Genomic DNA, 9,507 nt, shown 5'->3' with positions numbered 1-9,507 from the left:
AAATTGAAAACTTCACCAATTCATCTCAAACCAAGAAATAAACCACAAATTTCAGCACTTTAGCTACCACTAAGCACAACTTAAGCTTCATTAAGTGTAGGAGGAAGTTCAATCACCACTCACCTAGTAAACAAGAGAAGAGGAGTTAATGGACACCTTAGCTTCCTTGAACACTTCCACAAAATCACTTACTAGCACCAAATGGAAGGATTGTATGGAGTAGAAACAAATTTCAGCACTTGGGTTGGATGATTTGAGCTAGATGTTAGCTAAAATGGTGAAGAGCTCTCTTCCTTTCTTCCTTAAGGTTGGTCGGCCAAAGAAGAGAAAGAAATGGTGATTTTTGTGGTAAATTTGAGATATTTAATCAACAATTGGTAAGAAAGGTCAAAAGTCAAATAAGTGGCAACCTCTCTTAAAGTGACACATGTCACTTCATTCAATGCATTTCTATCCTTCTTTTTCCCTCTCACATCAATCACTTCACCTCCTCTACTTATCTCTTAACACCCGATAAATTTCACCCAGTATCCGGAACTTAACCTAATTGGTCGAATTTTTCCGAACTTTTCGCCCTAGTGGGTCCCACATTCAAAATACGCTTTTAATTTCTCAAACACTAACCGATACTAGAAAAATCATTTTAATACTATCTTTGCTCATAAACATTATCTGTGGAATTTTTTCTAATAAAGAAAATGTAGAAAAAGCGGGCGATTAAATAAAATAAACCCTAGAAAATTAGAAAATTTCCGGGTTCTCAAACTCATTTTTTTCGGGGCGTCACAATCTCCCCTCCTTAAAAGAATGTCGTCCTCGACATTCCCTTTTGTACCAATCAAGTCAAGACATCCCGCAAAAATCTCTCAAGAGTCAAATCAAACCCACAGTCCGGCATCCTAAACTTCAAGCCTAGGATACACTACAGAGATCTGAAGCCTAAGCTCTGATACCAACTATGACGGCCCCACTTTCCCCTAAGGCGAACCAAAGGGGTTAGCGGGCCGCCTGCCCAGCTCTCGCCGGGACTCAGTCATTCACTACAATCCTCAATGGAATTTCAAGATATATATATCAAATATACATCAAAGGTTCCCAAATTGTACATATCAAAAGCGAAGCGTCCACGCTTCCGCAGCGCCACTCTGATCCTTGATCACAATTAGTATACAGGAGGAAGTCCAAAACTAGACTATTACACATCCAATCAATTCTAAACGTTCAATACAATCCCAATATGAATGATTACACAAAAGGAAAACCAAATTCAATCCAGGATTAAACACTACAAGCCCTTCCCTTCGCCTTGAGCCCTGTGGAGGGGAAAAAACATTTTTGGGGTGAGCTAGAAGCTCAGTGAGTAACCAGTAAAATCAGTTTCACAATCGTTCATTTCAATGATGTCATAGATCAATGATGTCATAAATCAATGATGGAGTAGCAATAATTCCAGAAACATTTACAATGGAAAGCGATAGTAACATTCATGAAAGGATACGTTCGTTCTCCTGTCATTTCATTGCATTCTTTTCGTTTCATTCGTGCATTCATTCACCCCGTCCCTGGCTTTTGGCCAGGCTCCACCAACCTACAAGGTAATACTCGAGTATACCGAAACGTTCACCCAAGTTCCTAGTCGCCCGACCGAGTCCGCTTCTGGCTCGAGATGACCGGTAACAAGGGGCAATGGCCAGTTCAGCCCAAGAGGCTTACATTCATGCGCAAGTAGCATTTAATCACTAATCATTGAAAATTTCATATATATTTAGGTCGAGTGCGATAAAGTACACACTCGCCTAGAAAACTCGTTTTAACAATCATTGAAAGCAAAATCAATAATAACAAGACACTAATGCAAGCACGCATGATATGTAAGAAACAGTTCCAAAAGTAACTTTGAAAACGGTTCAAAAGTAGATAATGCAGTAAAGCGGTTCAAAAGTAAATTTGGAAACAGTTTGAGGTCACTCACCTCCACGGCTCCGAAACTATCCATCATGTATCATTGCCTTGCTCAAATCCAAGTCTTAAATCACAAACTCAATGCAAATAAATTCCTTCAAAAGTTCGGACAGCACTTCCCCTGAATTTGCTTACTTTTCCAGCCGTCACGGCTTCATTATTTCCTCATTCCAACCCAAAGGTACACACACAACAACAAGTTCATCCAATAGCCATTCAGCAAGCTCCAAGAAGTACTAGTACAAGTCAAGCTAGGGAAAAGTCCGGAAATGAAAGTTAAGCTCAAAACCAGAAAAACAGTTTTGACGTCATTTTGCGGTAATGGTATCAAAGGCGCTACGATTGTCGGATGGAGGTCCAAGACCCACCGTTTCGAAGCTAAGAACCAGGGTTACAACAATGTAGAAGGTCACTCAGTCCAAATCCCAGCACAACTAAGTCAAATATACCAAATAACAAACCAGAACCGTAATTACAGGTTTACAAATTACACTATGCTGTAATCAGTACAACTCAGTCGAAACAGGTCCAAATGCAGACATTCCAAAGGCATATGGTAGCTAGGACATCAAGCTACATTTCATCAGAAGACCTCAACACCCAAATCCAAAACAATTCCAGTCAAAACAACCCGCGCAGTTCTTACATCCTGATGAACCCAGAATAGCAACAGTAAATTCGGCTTATCTCATTCTACACCACTCCAATTACCCTGAAATTTTACAGGCACCTCTAAAACATCAATACCTACAACTTTCATGTTTTAAGCCAAGGCCAATTCGGCCTCTATCTAGGACCTAAAATTTCGGACAGAATGAAGAACCAAGAACCCTAATTTTCCAGATTTCTTCCAAAACAGAATTTACTTGCAATCTTCCACTTTTTCCACCTTCTAGAATCATTAAACATCAATTCCCATCATCAAGGATAGCCACAACATCACATTCATATTAAACCAGAAAATTCATCAATAAATTGAAAACTTCACCAATTCATCTCAAACCAAGAAATAAACCACAAATTTCAGCACTTTAGCTACCACTAAGCACAACTTAAGCTTCATTAAGTGTAGGAGGAAGTTCAATCACCACTCACCTAGTAAACAAGAGAAGAGGAGTTAATGGACACCTTAGCTTCCTTGAACACTTCCACAAAATCACTTACTAGCACCAAATGGAAGGATTGTATGGAGTAGAAACAAATTTCAGCACTTGGGTTGGATGATTTGAGCTAGATGTTAGCTAAAATGGTGAAGAGCTCTCTTCCTTTCTTCCTTAAGGTTGGTCGGCCAAAGAAGAGAAAGAAATGGTGATTTTTGTGGTAAATTTGAGATATTTAATCAACAATTGGTAAGAAAGGTCAAAAGTCAAATAAGTGGCAACCTCTCTTAAAGTGACACATGTCACTTCATTCAATGCATTTCTATCCTTCTTTTTCCCTCTCACATCAATCACTTCACCTCCTCTACTTATCTCTTAACACCCGATAAATTTCACCCAGTATCCGGAACTTAACCTAATTGGTCGAATTTTTCCGAACTTTTCGCCCTAGTGGGTCCCACATTCAAAATACGCTTTTAATTTCTCAAACACTAACCGATACTAGAAAAATCATTTTAAAACTATCTTTGCTCATAAACATTATCTGTGGAATTTTTTCTAATAAAGAAAATGTAGAAAAAGCGGGCGATTAAATAAAATAAACCCTAGAAAATTAGAAAATTTCCGGGTTCTCAAACTCATTTTTTTCGGGGCGTCACAATCTCCCCTCCTTAAAAGAATGTCGTCCTCGACATTCCCTTTTGTACCAATCAAGTCAAGACATCCCGCAAAAATCTCTCAAGAGTCAAATCAAACCCACAGTCCGGCATCCTAAACTTCAAGCCTAGGATACACTACAGAGATCTGAAGCCTAAGCTCTGATACCAACTATGACGGCCCCACTTTCCCCTAAGGCGAACCAAAGGGGTTAGCGGGCCGCCTGCCCAGCTCTCGCCGGGACTCAGTCATTCACTACAATCCTCAATGGAATTTCAAGATATATATATCAAATATACATCAAAGGTTCCCAAACTGTACATATCAAAAGCGAAGCGTCCACGCTTCCGCAGCGCCACTCTGATCCTTGATCACAATTAGTATACAGGAGGAAGTCCAAAACTAGACTATTACACATCCAATCAATTCTAAACGTTCAATACAATCCCAATATGAATGATTACACAAAAGGAAAACCAAATTCAATCCAGGATTAAACACTACAAGCCCTTCCCTTCGCCTTGAGCCCTGTGGAGGGGAAAAAACATTTTTGGGGTGAGCTAGAAGCTCAGTGAGTAACCAGTAAAATCAGTTTCACAATCGTTCATTTCAATGATGTCATAGATCAATGATGTCATAAATCAATGATGGAGTAGCAATAATTCCAGAAACATTTACAATGGAAAGCGATAGTAACATTCATGAAAGGATACGTTCGTTCTCCTGTCATTTCATTGCATTCTTTTCGTTTCATTCGTGCATTCATTCACCCCGTCCCTGGCTTTTGGCCAGGCTCCACCAACCTACAAGGTAATACTCGAGTATACCGAAACGTTCACCCAAGTTCCTAGTCGCCCGACCGAGTCCGCTTCTGGCTCGAGATGACCGGTAACAAGGGGCAATGGCCAGTTCAGCCCAAGAGGCTTACATTCATGCGCAAGTAGCATTTAATCACTAATCATTGAAAATTTCATATATATTTAGGTCGAGTGCGATAAAGTACACACTCGCCTAGAAAACTCGTTTTAACAATCATTGAAAGCAAAATCAATAATAACAAGACACTAATGCAAGCACGCATGATATGTAAGAAACAGTTCCAAAAGTAACTTTGAAAACGGTTCAAAAGTAGATAATGCAGTAAAGCGGTTCAAAAGTAAATTTGGAAACAGTTTGAGGTCACTCACCTCCACGGCTCCGAAACTATCCATCATGTATCATTGCCTTGCTCAAATCCAAGTCTTAAATCACAAACTCAATGCAAATAAATTCCTTCAAAAGTTCGGACAGCACTTCCCCTGAATTTGCTTACTTTTCCAGCCGTCACGGCTTCATTATTTCCTCATTCCAACCCAAAGGTACACACACAACAACAAGTTCATCCAATAGCCATTCAGCAAGCTCCAAGAAGTACTAGTACAAGTCAAGCTAGGGAAAAGTCCGGAAATGAAAGTTAAGCTCAAAACCAGAAAAACAGTTTTGACGTCATTTTGCGGTAATGGTATCAAAGGCGCTACGATTGTCGGATGGAGGTCCAAGACCCACCGTTTCGAAGCTAAGAACCAGGGTTACAACAATGTAGAAGGTCACTCAGTCCAAATCCCAGCACAACTAAGTCAAATATACCAAATAACAAACCAGAACCGTAATTACAGGTTTACAAATTACACTATGCTGTAATCAGTACAACTCAGTCGAAACAGGTCCAAATGCAGACATTCCAAAGGCATATGGTAGCTAGGACATCAAGCTACATTTCATCAGAAGACCTCAACACCCAAATCCAAAACAATTCCGGTCAAAACAACCCGCGCAGTTCTTACATCCTGATGAACCCAGAATAGCAACAGTAAATTCGGCTTATCTCATTCTACACCACTCCAATTACCCTGAAATTTTACAGGCACCTCTAAAACATCAATACCTACAACTTTCATGTTTTAAGCCAAGGCCAATTCGGCCTCTATCTAGGACCTAAAATTTCGGACAGAATGAAGAACCAAGAACCCTAATTTTCCAGATTTCTTCCAAAACAGAATTTACTTGCAATCTTCCACTTTTTCCACCTTCTAGAATCATTAAACATCAATTCCCATCATCAAGGATAGCCACAACATCACATTCATATTAAACCAGAAAATTCATCAATAAATTGAAAACTTCACCAATTCATCTCAAACCAAGAAATAAACCACAAATTTCAGCACTTTAGCTACCACTAAGCACAACTTAAGCTTCATTAAGTGTAGGAGGAAGTTCAATCACCACTCACCTAGTAAACAAGAGAAGAGGAGTTAATGGACACCTTAGCTTCCTTGAACACTTCCACAAAATCACTTACTAGCACCAAATGGAAGGATTGTATGGAGTAGAAACAAATTTCAGCACTTGGGTTGGATGATTTGAGCTAGATGTTAGCTAAAATGGTGAAGAGCTCTCTTCCTTTCTTCCTTAAGGTTGGTCGGCCAAAGAAGAGAAAGAAATGGTGATTTTTGTGGTAAATTTGAGATATTTAATCAACAATTGGTAAGAAAGGTCAAAAGTCAAATAAGTGGCAACCTCTCTTAAAGTGACACATGTCACTTCATTCAATGCATTTCTATCCTTCTTTTTCCCTCTCACATCAATCACTTCACCTCCTCTACTTATCTCTTAACACCCGATAAATTTCACCCAGTATCCGGAACTTAACCTAATTGGTCGAATTTTTCCGAACTTTTCGCCCTAGTGGGTCCCACATTCAAAATACGCTTTTAATTTCTCAAACACTAACCGATACTAGAAAAATCATTTTAAAACTATCTTTGCTCATAAACATTATCTGTGGAATTTTTTCTAATAAAGAAAATGTAGAAAAAGCGGGCGATTAAATAAAATAAACCCTAGAAAATTAGAAAATTTCCGGGTTCTCAAACTCATTTTTTTCGGGGCGTCACAATCTCCCCTCCTTAAAAGAATGTCGTCCTCGACATTCCCTTTTGTACCAATCAAGTCAAGACATCCCGCAAAAATCTCTCAAGAGTCAAATCAAACCCACAGTCCGGCATCCTAAACTTCAAGCCTAGGATACACTACAGAGATCTGAAGCCTAAGCTCTGATACCAACTATGACGGCCCCACTTTCCCCTAAGGCGAACCAAAGGGGTTAGCGGGCCGCCTGCCCAGCTCTCGCCGGGACTCAGTCATTCACTACAATCCTCAATGGAATTTCAAGATATATATATCAAATATACATCAAAGGTTCCCAAACTGTACATATCAAAAGCGAAGCGTCCACGCTTCCGCAGCGCCACTCTGATCCTTGATCACAATTAGTATACAGGAGGAAGTCCAAAACTAGACTATTACACATCCAATCAATTCTAAACGTTCAATACAATCCCAATATGAATGATTACACAAAAGGAAAACCAAATTCAATCCAGGATTAAACACTACAAGCCCTTCCCTTCGCCTTGAGCCCTGTGGAGGGGAAAAAACATTTTTGGGGTGAGCTAGAAGCTCAGTGAGTAACCAGTAAAATCAGTTTCACAATCGTTCATTTCAATGATGTCATAGATCAATGATGTCATAAATCAATGATGGAGTAGCAATAATTCCAGAAACATTTACAATGGAAAGCGATAGTAACATTCATGAAAGGATACGTTCGTTCTCCTGTCATTTCATTGCATTCTTTTCGTTTCATTCGTGCATTCATTCACCCCGTCCCTGGCTTTTGGCCAGGCTCCACCAACCTACAAGGTAATACTCGAGTATACCGAAACGTTCACCCAAGTTCCTAGTCGCCCGACCGAGTCCGCTTCTGGCTCGAGATGACCGGTAACAAGGGGCAATGGCCAGTTCAGCCCAAGAGGCTTACATTCATGCGCAAGTAGCATTTAATCACTAATCATTGAAAATTTCATATATATTTAGGTCGAGTGCGATAAAGTACACACTCGCCTAGAAAACTCGTTTTAACAATCATTGAAAGCAAAATCAATAATAACAAGACACTAATGCAAGCACGCATGATATGTAAGAAACAGTTCCAAAAGTAACTTTGAAAACGGTTCAAAAGTAGATAATGCAGTAAAGCGGTTCAAAAGTAAATTTGGAAACAGTTTGAGGTCACTCACCTCCACGGCTCCGAAACTATCCATCATGTATCATTGCCTTGCTCAAATCCAAGTCTTAAATCACAAACTCAATGCAAATAAATTCCTTCAAAAGTTCGGACAGCACTTCCCCTGAATTTGCTTACTTTTCCAGCCGTCACGGCTTCATTATTTCCTCATTCCAACCCAAAGGTACACACACAACAACAAGTTCATCCAATAGCCATTCAGCAAGCTCCAAGAAGTACTAGTACAAGTCAAGCTAGGGAAAAGTCCGGAAATGAAAGTTAAGCTCAAAACCAGAAAAACAGTTTTGACGTCATTTTGCGGTAATGGTATCAAAGGCGCTACGATTGTCGGATGGAGGTCCAAGACCCACCGTTTCGAAGCTAAGAACCAGGGTTACAACAATGTAGAAGGTCACTCAGTCCAAATCCCAGCACAACTAAGTCAAATATACCAAATAACAAACCAGAACCGTAATTACAGGTTTACAAATTACACTATGCTGTAATCAGTACAACTCAGTCGAAACAGGTCCAAATGCAGACATTCCAAAGGCATATGGTAGCTAGGACATCAAGCTACATTTCATCAGAAGACCTCAACACCCAAATCCAAAACAATTCCGGTCAAAACAACCCGCGCAGTTCTTACATCCTGATGAACCCAGAATAGCAACAGTAAATTCGGCTTATCTCATTCTACACCACTCCAATTACCCTGAAATTTTACAGGCACCTCTAAAACATCAATACCTACAACTTTCATGTTTTAAGCCAAGGCCAATTCGGCCTCTATCTAGGACCTAAAATTTCGGACAGAATGAAGAACCAAGAACCCTAATTTTCCAGATTTCTTCCAAAACAGAATTTACTTGCAATCTTCCACTTTTTCCACCTTCTAGAATCATTAAACATCAATTCCCATCATCAAGGATAGCCACAACATCACATTCATATTAAACCAGAAAATTCATCAATAAATTGAAAACTTCACCAATTCATCTCAAACCAAGAAATAAACCACAAATTTCAGCACTTTAGCTACCACTAAGCACAACTTAAGCTTCATTAAGTGTAGGAGGAAGTTCAATCACCACTCACCTAGTAAACAAGAGAAGAGGAGTTAATGGACACCTTAGCTTCCTTGAACACTTCCACAAAATCACTTACTAGCACCAAATGGAAGGATTGTATGGAGTAGAAACAAATTTCAGCACTTGGGTTGGATGATTTGAGCTAGATGTTAGCTAAAATGGTGAAGAGCTCTCTTCCTTTCTTCCTTAAGGTTGGTCGGCCAAAGAAGAGAAAGAAATGGTGATTTTTGTGGTAAATTTGAGATATTTAATCAACAATTGGTAAGAAAGGTCAAAAGTCAAATAAGTGGCAACCTCTCTTAAAGTGACACATGTCACTTCATTCAATGCATTTCTATCCTTCTTTTTCCCTCTCACATCAATCACTTCACCTCCTCTACTTATCTCTTAACACCCGATAAATTTCACCCAGTATCCGGAACTTAACCTAATTGGTCGAATTTTTCCGAACTTTTCGCCCTAGTGGGTCCCACATTCAAAATACGCTTTTAATTTCTCAAACACTAACCGATACTAGAAAAATCATTTTAATACTATCTTTGCTCATAAACATTATCTGTGGAATTTTTTCTAATAAAGAAAATGTAGA

Source organism: Coffea arabica, chromosome 4e, assembly GCF_036785885.1.
Source record: "Coffea arabica cultivar ET-39 chromosome 4e, Coffea Arabica ET-39 HiFi, whole genome shotgun sequence".
In the NCBI taxonomy this organism is placed as follows: Eukaryota; Viridiplantae; Streptophyta; class Magnoliopsida; order Gentianales; family Rubiaceae; genus Coffea; species Coffea arabica.
Note: the sequence above shows the minus strand (reverse complement) of the source record.